Source organism: Arachis ipaensis, chromosome B05 (genome assembly GCF_000816755.2).
Source record: "Arachis ipaensis cultivar K30076 chromosome B05, Araip1.1, whole genome shotgun sequence".
Taxonomy (NCBI): domain Eukaryota; kingdom Viridiplantae; phylum Streptophyta; class Magnoliopsida; order Fabales; family Fabaceae; genus Arachis; species Arachis ipaensis.
In genome coordinates this window covers 119,769,646-119,779,903 of record NC_029789.2, presented here as the reverse complement: position 1 = coordinate 119,779,903, position 10,258 = coordinate 119,769,646, and positions in this window count along the sequence as shown.

Genomic DNA, 10,258 nt, shown 5'->3' with positions numbered 1-10,258 from the left:
TAGTTAATTTATAATAAATTAACTTCTGCTATTAATCTGTATGATAACTTGAGCTCACCTACTCTTGTTACAATTATATAGCTGAAACTAAAGAAAATCTTTTCTGTTAAGTGATGAGCTCACCTCACATTTTATGTGATATGGAACGTAACTCAGAGTAAGATGAAAAATTAAAGAATAGGACTCCTCTACTTCAATTTAATTTCCTGATGCTACAGTTAAGGGAATCATTCTACTTCTCCCGTTCACATCTAAGTTTTTCAAAAAAAATTAAAAAAAAGTTTCATTCACCAAAAATTAAGGGGAAAAAAGTGGCTATCAGGTTTTAAAGAGTTTTTATATCTCATAAGGTTAAAACTCCAACTCATATGTTCACTAACATAAAAATGGATCAAATCATAACTAGGTCTAAAACAAACAAAACAAACTAAAATAAACATAAACATAAAATAAATACTAAAAAAGTGATGCCTATTTAATTCATCTTGACTAACGAGAGTTTTCAATACATCTTGTAAATAGTAATATGTTTGACTTTCTATAATTGTTAATCATTGTCTTGCCCAATTCTTGATGCATCTCCTGAACAAATGATTTAGCCATATTTGCAAAACCTTCTTTTATTCTCTTAGTTGATACTCTTGTAATTGGACCAATTAGTATATGACAGTTCTCAGTTTGTCCCACAGAGCTCGTATCATTCCCTCCCTCATGAAAAAGATTCGTCCTTGAATCTGCATCCAAATCAAAAGGAGATAGGTCGGAGACATTAAAAGTAGCTGACATATTATATTCACCTGGAAGGTCAATCTTGTAAGCATTGTTATTGATTCTTTCGAGCACTTGAAATGGACCATCACCCCTATGGTCTAACTTGAATTTTTTTTACTAGGAAACCTTTCCTTGCTCAAATGAACCCATACCCAGTAACCAGGTTCAAAAACAAATTATCATCGACCTTTATTCACCCTTTGAACTGTCAACATATTTTTCTTTTCAACCAACTCTCGTGCTCTCAAGTGCATTGCTTTAACCTTTTTAGTTTTACCTTCTGTATCCAAGCTAATAAGATCACTCAAAGACAAAGGTAATAAGTCCAAAACAGTTAAATGATTAAAACCATACACAAGTTCAAAAGGAAAAAAAATCTGTAGAAGAATGAATGGTTCTATTATAAGTAAACTCAATAAAAGGTAAACAATCTTTCCAAATTTTAAAATTCTTACCAACAACAGCACGTAATAAGGTCCCTAATATTCTATTTACTACTTCAATTTGACCATCAGTCTGAGAATGACAAGTAGTAAAATATAATAATTTTGTGCCTAATTTACCCCATAAAACTTTCCAAAAATGATTCAACAATTGTACGTCACGGTCAGAAACAATAGTTTGGAAAATACCATGTAATCACACAACCTCTCTAAAGAACATATCAACAATATTTGTTGCATCATCAGTTTTATGGCATGCAATGAAATGAGCCATTTTACTAAACCTGTCTACTACAACAAAAATACTATCTCTACCTTTCCTAGTTTGAGGCAAACCAAGAACAAAATCCATAAAAATATCAACCCACGGATGCACAGGAACAGGTAAGGGGGTATACAAACCATGTGGTAAAAACTTAGATTTAACCTATTTACATGCAATATACTTAACACAAAATTTTTCAACTTCTCTATGCATGTGTGTCTAGTAAAAATATTCAGATAATACATCCAATGTCTTATGCACACTAAAATGACCCATCAAACCCCATTATATGATTCCAGAATAAATAAGTCCCTCATAGAACAAGCAGGCACACCACTTCTATTACCACAAAATAGAAAATTTTTATATCTATAAAATTTGTTAAATGCACAATGTTCACAAGAGGCATAAATAGCAGAAAAGTTAGAATCAGTTGCATATAACTCATTTAAAAACTCAAATCGTAACAACTTAGAAGTAAGTGTAGTAATCAAATCATATCTCCGAGATAAAGCATTAGCAACGACATTCTCTTTACCTTGTATAAAGGCAATCACATATGAAAATGTCTCAATGAGTTCTACCTATTTTCAAGCTTACCTTGTCTCTTTTAAGTGCTTCAAAGATTCATGATCCATGTAAATCACAAACTCCTTAGGTAAGAGGTAGTGTTGCCAAACCTCCAAAGCCCGAACCAAAGCATATAATTCTTTGTCATAAGTTAAATATTTGTGCCGAACTAAATTCAACTTTTTACTGAAAAAGACAATGGCTTGTATTTCCTGCATCAAAGCAACACCTATACCAATCCCAAAAGCATCACATTCGATCTCAAAGGTTTTATCAAAGTTAGGTAGAACAAAAATAGGAGCAGAACACAAACAATTTTTTAGAGTATGAAATGCAATTTCTTGTTCCTTTTTTCATTTAAATCCAACATCGTCTTTGATAACCTTTGTGAGAGGTGCAGCAATGGTATAAAAATTTTTCACAAATCTCTTGTAAAACTCAACTAACCCATGAAAACTTCTTACCTCAGAAGCATTCTTGAGAGTTGGCCATTCATGAATAGCCTTCACCTTTTCTTTATCAACCTCAATTCCACTCGCACTCACAACAAAACCAAAAAATACAACTTGATCAATATAAAATATGCACTTTTTAAAATTGGCATATAATTTTTCTTTTTGAAGCACTTCCAAAACAGGTAAAACATGTGACAAGTGGTCATCCAAAGTGCTATAAATGAGAATATTATCGAAATAAACAAAAAATTTACCCAAAAATTCTCGTAAAACATGGTTCATTAGACATATAAAAGTATTAGGTGCATTAGTTAGTCCAAAAGGCATTACTAACCACTCATATAACCCATGTTTTGTTTTAAATGCAGTCTTCCAGTCATTCCCTAGTTTCATTCTAGTTTGATGAATTTCAAATCAATTTTAGTGAATATACATGCACCATATAACTCATCAAGCATGTCATCTAACTTAGGGATAAGATAATAATACTTTACTGTAAACTTATTGACTACACGACAATCCACACACATTCACCAAGTTCCGTCCTTCTTTGAAACCAACAAAACGGGTACAACACATGGACTTATACTCTCTCTTATGTGACCTTTGGCTAATAACTCATCCACTTGCCTTTGAAGCTCCTTTATCTTCTCAAAGTTACTCTTATAGGCAAGTCTATTAGGAATGCTAGCACCAGAAATAAAATTAATTTGGTGCTCAAGCCCTCGTAATGGAGGCAAACCATGTGGCACGTCAATAGAAAATACATTTGCAAATTCCTGCAACAAAGAGACAAAACTATTTGGTAAATTTGGGTCAAGTTCAGTATCAGAGAAAAAAGCATCCCTAAACCGAACCAAAAACAAAGCTTTCTTGCCTATGAAAGTACTCTTTAAATCTCTTTCTTTTGCAAAGAAACATAATTTGCTCTCAACTCTCTTATTTTTCTCTGTATATGCACTATTCTCATGACATGTACTCTTTTCTTTCTTTTCACTCACCTTTGGGTCTTTTGCTATATTCTTTTCTCTCAGCCTCTTTTCTCTTTGATTTTTCTGTGATCTCACATTCCATTTTTTTTGGTATCCTGTTGGAGCTTCAACTGGTCAAGATAAACCTCCTTAGGTGATGATGGAGCAATAGTGATCTTACGACCATTAAAATCAAAGGAGAACCAATTTGTGTAACCATCATAGAATGCTTAACGGTCGAACTGCCAAGGTCTCCCCAATAATAAATGACAAGCTTGCATTGGCACCACATCACATAATTCCTTATCAACATACTTTCCAATTGAGAATGCAATTGTCACCTGCTTGTCAACATTGATCTCACCATTATCATTCAACCACTGCAACGTATATGGTTTAGGATGGCGAACACATGTCAAACACAATTTCTCCACCATAAGTGTACTAGCCATATTAGTCTAACTCCTGCCATCAATAATCAGACTACATACTTTTTCACCCACCAAGCATTTAGTGTGAAAAATATTTTGACGTTGCTCTAGGCTATCTTCTTTTACCTACAAATTCAAAGCACGTCTAACAACAAGAGATTCACTATGGACTGCAAACTCAACATCACCATCAGAACAATCCTCCAAAGGTGGCATACTATTATGATCAGAATCATCACCTTGATCAGAATCAGATACAATATCATCCCCTCTAAAAATCATCATTCTCCTGTTTGGACAATCACTAGCATAATGACCCATATCATGACACTTGAAGCATTTAATATCTCGATGCTTAGAAATAGCAAAAGAAGAGTTAGAAGTACCTTTCTTCTTTGTAACTGGTGCACGGATTTCCACACTCCGCACAACTGAACCAGCAAGTGTACCGGGTCGTCCAAATAATACCTGAGGTGAGTCAGGGTCGATCCCACAAGGATTGTTGGCTTGGATCAAACAGTGGTTATCTTATAAATCTTAGTTAGGCGGATAGAAAAGTTGTTTAGTTGTTTAAGCGCATAAAAGTAAAATAAAGATAACGTTACTCAGTAATTGTGAATTCAATGACAAGAAGATGGTTAAGGCTTCGGAGGTGCTTTGTTCTTCTAGATCAATACTTTCTTACTGTCTACTCCAACTGTGAATGATTCTTCTATAGCGGGCTGTATGTGATCAACGCCGGTTTTAGCGGCCGCCAATCTTCCTCTAGGCTGAACACCAGGTTTAGTGCGTATCCAGTTTGAATGAGAGTGAAGCTTCTGTAGTTCATTCCCTTGGTGATCCTACTCAAAACACCATAGATAAGGTCGAATCTTCCGAATCGGAGAATGCTGCTCCTTGGTTCTATCCTTTACCACAAAGACCCTAATCTCCCCATACCCCGGCCGAACTGATGTCTCGAGAAGTCCCCAACGAAGTCTTGGATTAGCCGTCTAAGAGATATATAATCAAGCTAGTAGTTCATTGATATTCGATGAAAGACGCTCGCTGAACCCATGTAGAATAGAGATAACTTTTGACGGTTCAACTCATTCATAAGATTAAAGAACGAAGATACATCTTAGGAGAGAATCAAACACGAAATGAAATAGAACAGTAGTACTTTTATTAATCCATAAAACTCAGCACAGCTCCTAATCTTAACCTAGGAGGTTTAGTGGCTCATACTGTACATAATAGCATTCGAAAATAATCGGGGAGGAAGAAGATCCTAAACATGGTTGATCTTCTCCTATATATACTAACCTAATGACTAAGGATTACAGAAATATGATAGGCTTAGGCTTGTAGTGCGAAAATCCACTTCCAGGGCCCACTTGGTGAGTGTTTGGGCTGAGCCAAGGGTGTCTCCACGTGCTAGCATGCTCCTTGGGCGTTGGACGCCAGCTGCTCCCTTTTGGGCGTCTAACACCAGGAATGAGGTAGATGGCTGGCGTTGAATGCCAGTTTTGGGCCTTTATCTCCAAAGACAAGTATAGACTATTATATATTTCTGGAAAGCTCTAGATGTTAGCTTTCCATATCCGTTGATAACGCTCCATTTGGATATTTGTAGCTCCAGAAATGCTTACTTGAATGCATGGAGGTCAGATCCTGACAGCATCTGCTACGCTTTCCTTGCCTCTGAATCAGACTTTGTCAAAACTCTCATATTTCAGCCAGAAAATACCTGAAATCACCATAAAACACAAAAACTCATAGTAAAATCCAAAAATGTAAATTTTACACTAAAACCTATGAAAATATAATAAAACTTAAACAAAACATAACAAAAACTATATGAAAATGATGTCAAAAAGCATATAAAATATCCGCTCATCACAACACCAAACTTAAACTGTTGTTTGTCCCCAAGCAACTAAAAACAAAGTAGGATAAAAAAGAAGAGTAAAATACAATAAATCTCAGAGTTTTCAATAAACCTCAGTTTCAATTAGATGAGCGGGACTTAGTAGCTTTTTGCCTCTGAATAATTTTGGCATCTCACTATCCATTGAAGCACAAAAGTGTAGGCATCTTTAGGAACTTAGAATCCAGATGATATTATTGACTCTCCTAGTTCAGTTCTTTTTTATTCTTGAATACAGCTTTTAGAGTCTTGGTCGTGGCCCTAAGCACTTTATTTTCCAGTATTACCACCGGATACATAAATGTCACAGACACTTAACTGGGTGAACCCTTTCGGATTGTGATTCAACTTTGCTAGAATCCCCAGATAGAGGTGTCCAGAGTTCTTAAGCACACTCTTTTTGCTTTGGATCACGACTTTAACTGCTCAGTCTCAAGCCTTTTACTTGACACCTTCACACCACAAGCATATAGTTAGGGACACTGTTCCATTGGAGTTCTTAGGCCAAGATTTTGTTTCTTTTAGTCCCTCCTAACCATTGATGCTCAAAGCCTTGGATCCTTTTACCCTTGCCTTTTGGTTTAAAGGGTTATTGGCTTTTTGCTCTTGTTTTTTGGTTTAAAGAGCTATTGGCTTTTTCTATTGCTTCTTTCTTTTTTTCTTTTTTTTTTTTCGCATGCAATTGTTTTTCTTTTTATTGCATCTTGCTTTTTGCTGCTTTTTATTGCTTCAAGAATCAATTTCTTTTGATTTTTCAGATTACCAATAATACTTCTCCTTTTTCACCATTCTTTCAAGAGCCAACATTCTTAATTCCAATATCAAACATGCACTGTTCATTCATACATTCAGAAAACAAAAGCAATGCCACCACATCAAGATAATTGAACTATTCTTAAGATCAACTCGAAATTCATGCAACTTAATCTCTCTTAAATAAGATTTTCTTTTAAGTAAGGTGAGAGATATGTGGAATATTTCATAACTTTAAGACATAGATAGAAATGATCATGCAATAAGAACATGAGAGCAGACAACAAAACATAATGGAAAATAGAAAAAAAATGACATAAAAGCAAGGGGTGATGGAACGGGACCACCTTAGTGACGGCGGCTACCACTTCTTCTAGAGAATCCAATAGAGCGCATAATGTCTTCAATGTCATGCCCTTGTCTCTGTTGTTCTTCCCCCATAGCTCTTTGATCTTCTCTAATTTCATTGAGGATGGTGGAATACTCTTGATGCTCCATCCTCAGCTGATTCATGTTAGAGATTAAATCTCCCATAGAAGTATGCCATTGATTCCAATAGCTTTGAGGAGAAAATACATCCATTGAGGCATCTCAGGGATCTCATGTTGAGGTGGCTCCACATGCTCATGTTGTAGTTCATGTGCCGGCTCTCTAGTATGCTCCATCCTTCTTTTAGTGATGGGCTTATCCTCTTCAATTAGAATGTCACCTTCTATGACAATTCCATCTGAATTGCATAGGTGACGGATAGGATGAGGGAAAGCTAACCTTGCTTGGGTGAAGGGCTTATCCGCCACTTTGTACAACTCTTGAGGTATCACCTCATGTACTTCCACCTCCTCTCCGAGCATGATGCAATGGATCATGATGGCTCGGTCTATGGTCACCTCGGAGCGGTTGCTAGTAGGGATGATAGAGCGTTGGATAAATTCCAATCATCCTCTAGCTATGGGCTTGAGGTCAATTCTTCTTAGTTGGGTAGGCTTGCCTTGGGAATCCCTTTTCCACTGTGCTCCTCCCACACAGATGTCTGAGAGCACTTGATCCATCCTCTAATCAAAATTGACCCTTCTAGTGTAAGGATGTGGGTTTCCTTGCATCAAAGGCAAGTTGAACGCTAACCTCACACTTTCCGGACTAAAGTCCCAGATTCTCCCTCGAACCATGGTGCTCTAATTTTTAGGATGAGGGTTCACACTAATGTCATGGTTTTTCGTGACCCATGCATTATCATAGAACTCTTGCACCATTAAGATTCCAACCTCTTGGATGGGATTTGTTAGGACTTCCCAACCTCTTCTCCGGATTTCATGTCGGGTCTCTGGATACTCATTCTTCTTAAGCTTAAAAGGGACCTCAGGGATCACCTTTTTCTTTGCCACTACTTCATAGAAGTGGTCTTGGTGGGCTTTGGTGATGAATCCCTCCATCTCCCATGATTCGGAGGTGACGACTATGGCCTTTCCTTTCCTCTTTCTAAAGGGTTCTAGGACCTTGGGTGCCATAAGTAGGAATGGAAAGCAAAAATCAATGCTTTTCTAACACCAAAATAAAAAAATTTGCTCGTCCTTGAGAAAAAATAAACAAAAGGAAAGAATGGAGTAGAAGAAGAAGAAAATAGATGGAGATGGAGGGAGGAGAGCAATTCGGCCAAGTGAGGGCTAAAGGTGTATGAGTAGTATGTCGGATAAGTGGTATGAGGGGATATTTATAGGGAGAGTATGGTTAGGGTTTCGAAAGATTGGGGGGAAATATGGGTGGGAAAGTTTGAATTTTAGTGGGTGGGGGTTGGTGGGAGTTATGATGATTTTGGGGAAGAGGTAAGGATGTGATTGGTTGAGAGTTTATAGGGAAGAGTGTGTGGGGAAGTGTGAAAAGAAGAAAGAAGAAAGTGGGATAGGTAAAGATGTTGTGGGACCCACTGGTCCTGAGAGGCTAGGGAATTCAAATTCCCTGCCCCCTTTATGGGCGTTGAACGCCCAACTCATGCTGAACGCCAGCTTGCTGCTCCACTCAAGGTGTTGAATTCCCAGGAGGGACCTCCTTCCTGGCGTTCAACGCCAGGTCTTCTGCTCCTTTTAGGCATTGAACGCCCAGCCTTTGCTCCCTGGCTAGCGTTCAACGCTAGTAATGTTACCCTTTATGGGCATTGAACTCCCACTCTGCCTTCCTTGTCTGGAATTCAATGCCGGAAACATACTTATTCTAGAGTGTTCTGTTTCCATCTCTAAAAATTTCTGTCTCTGTTCCAACTAATGCACATGATCATGAACCTAAAGAAAATAACTAAGAAAAACAAATTCAAAGAAAAACATTAATAATTATGGTTGGGTTGCCTCCCAACAAGCACTCCTTTAACGTCACTAGCTTGACATTTAGCTCCTTACAGAGATTGATATGGGCTCAGAATTTCGCCCCTCACAGTGAACTTCCTTCCTGTCTTTTCATGGATGAGCTCCACATGCTCTAGAGACAAGACATGACTCACTGTATGTGGTATGACTGGTTTCTTGGTGAAGACAACTCTCATGCCGGGTGAGAGGCCTTCAGTGGAGATCTTTTTGTCCCTCCAGCCTTTAAGTACTTTCTTCTTAGTACCTTTGGTTTCAGTGCTTATTGATGGCTGCCCAACACCAAACTTAGAATTGGTGTTTGGGGGCTTAGTAAAGCTCTACACTGAAAGAGATGGTAGGAACACTAAGTATTGCACAGTTATCTCTCTTTTCTCAGAGGGAGAGTTGGGGTTAGGCATCTTGAACAAGATGTACTTTTCCCCTAGTTGTAAAATCAGTTCTCCCTTTGCTACATCAATGATAGCATTGGCAGTGGCTAGGAAAGGTCTTCCCAGGATGATGGATTCATCCTCATCTTCCCCAGTATCTAGAATTATGAAGTTTACAGGGATGTAAAGGTCTTCAACCTTTACTAAGACATCCTCTACAAGGCCATATGCTCTTTTCATTGACTTGTCTGCCATCTCTAGTGAAATATTTACAGCTTGTACCTCAAAGATTCCCAACTTCTCTATTACAAAGAGTGGCATGAGGTTTATACTTGACCCTAGGTCACACAGAGCCTTTTCAAAGGTCATGGTGCCTATGGTGCAAGGAATTAGGAAGCGTCCGGGATCCGAAAGCTTTTGAGGCAGCTTCTGCTGAACCAAAGCATTGAGTTCTTTGGTAAGCATTGGAGGTTCTTCCTCTAATGTCCTTATTCCAAATAACTTGGTGTGTAGCTTTATGAGAGCTCCTAGGTACCAAGCAACTTGCTCTTTTCTAGTTTTCTCATCCTCATCAGAGGATGAGTATTCATCAGAACTCATGCATTGCAAGAGTGCTTGCAAGGACCTCTATGGTCTCTACATGAGCCTTGGTTTCCTTTAATTCTTGGATAGGGACTTCATCAGTGGGTGTTGAATACTCAATAGAAACACTTTTACTGGCACTCAACTCCACCTCTTGTGGCTTTTTGGGCGTTGAACGCTTAGTGGGGACATCTTCCCTGGCGTTCAACGCCAGCTTCTCTGCCAATTTGAGCGTTGAACGCCCAGTAAGGTCCTCCTTACTGGCTTTCAACGCCAGCTCTTGTGCCAGTTTGGGCGTTGAACGCCCAGTAAGGTCTTCCTTACTGGCGTTCAACGCCAAGAATGCCATATCATTGGGTGTTGAACGCCCATTAGGGATCTCATCA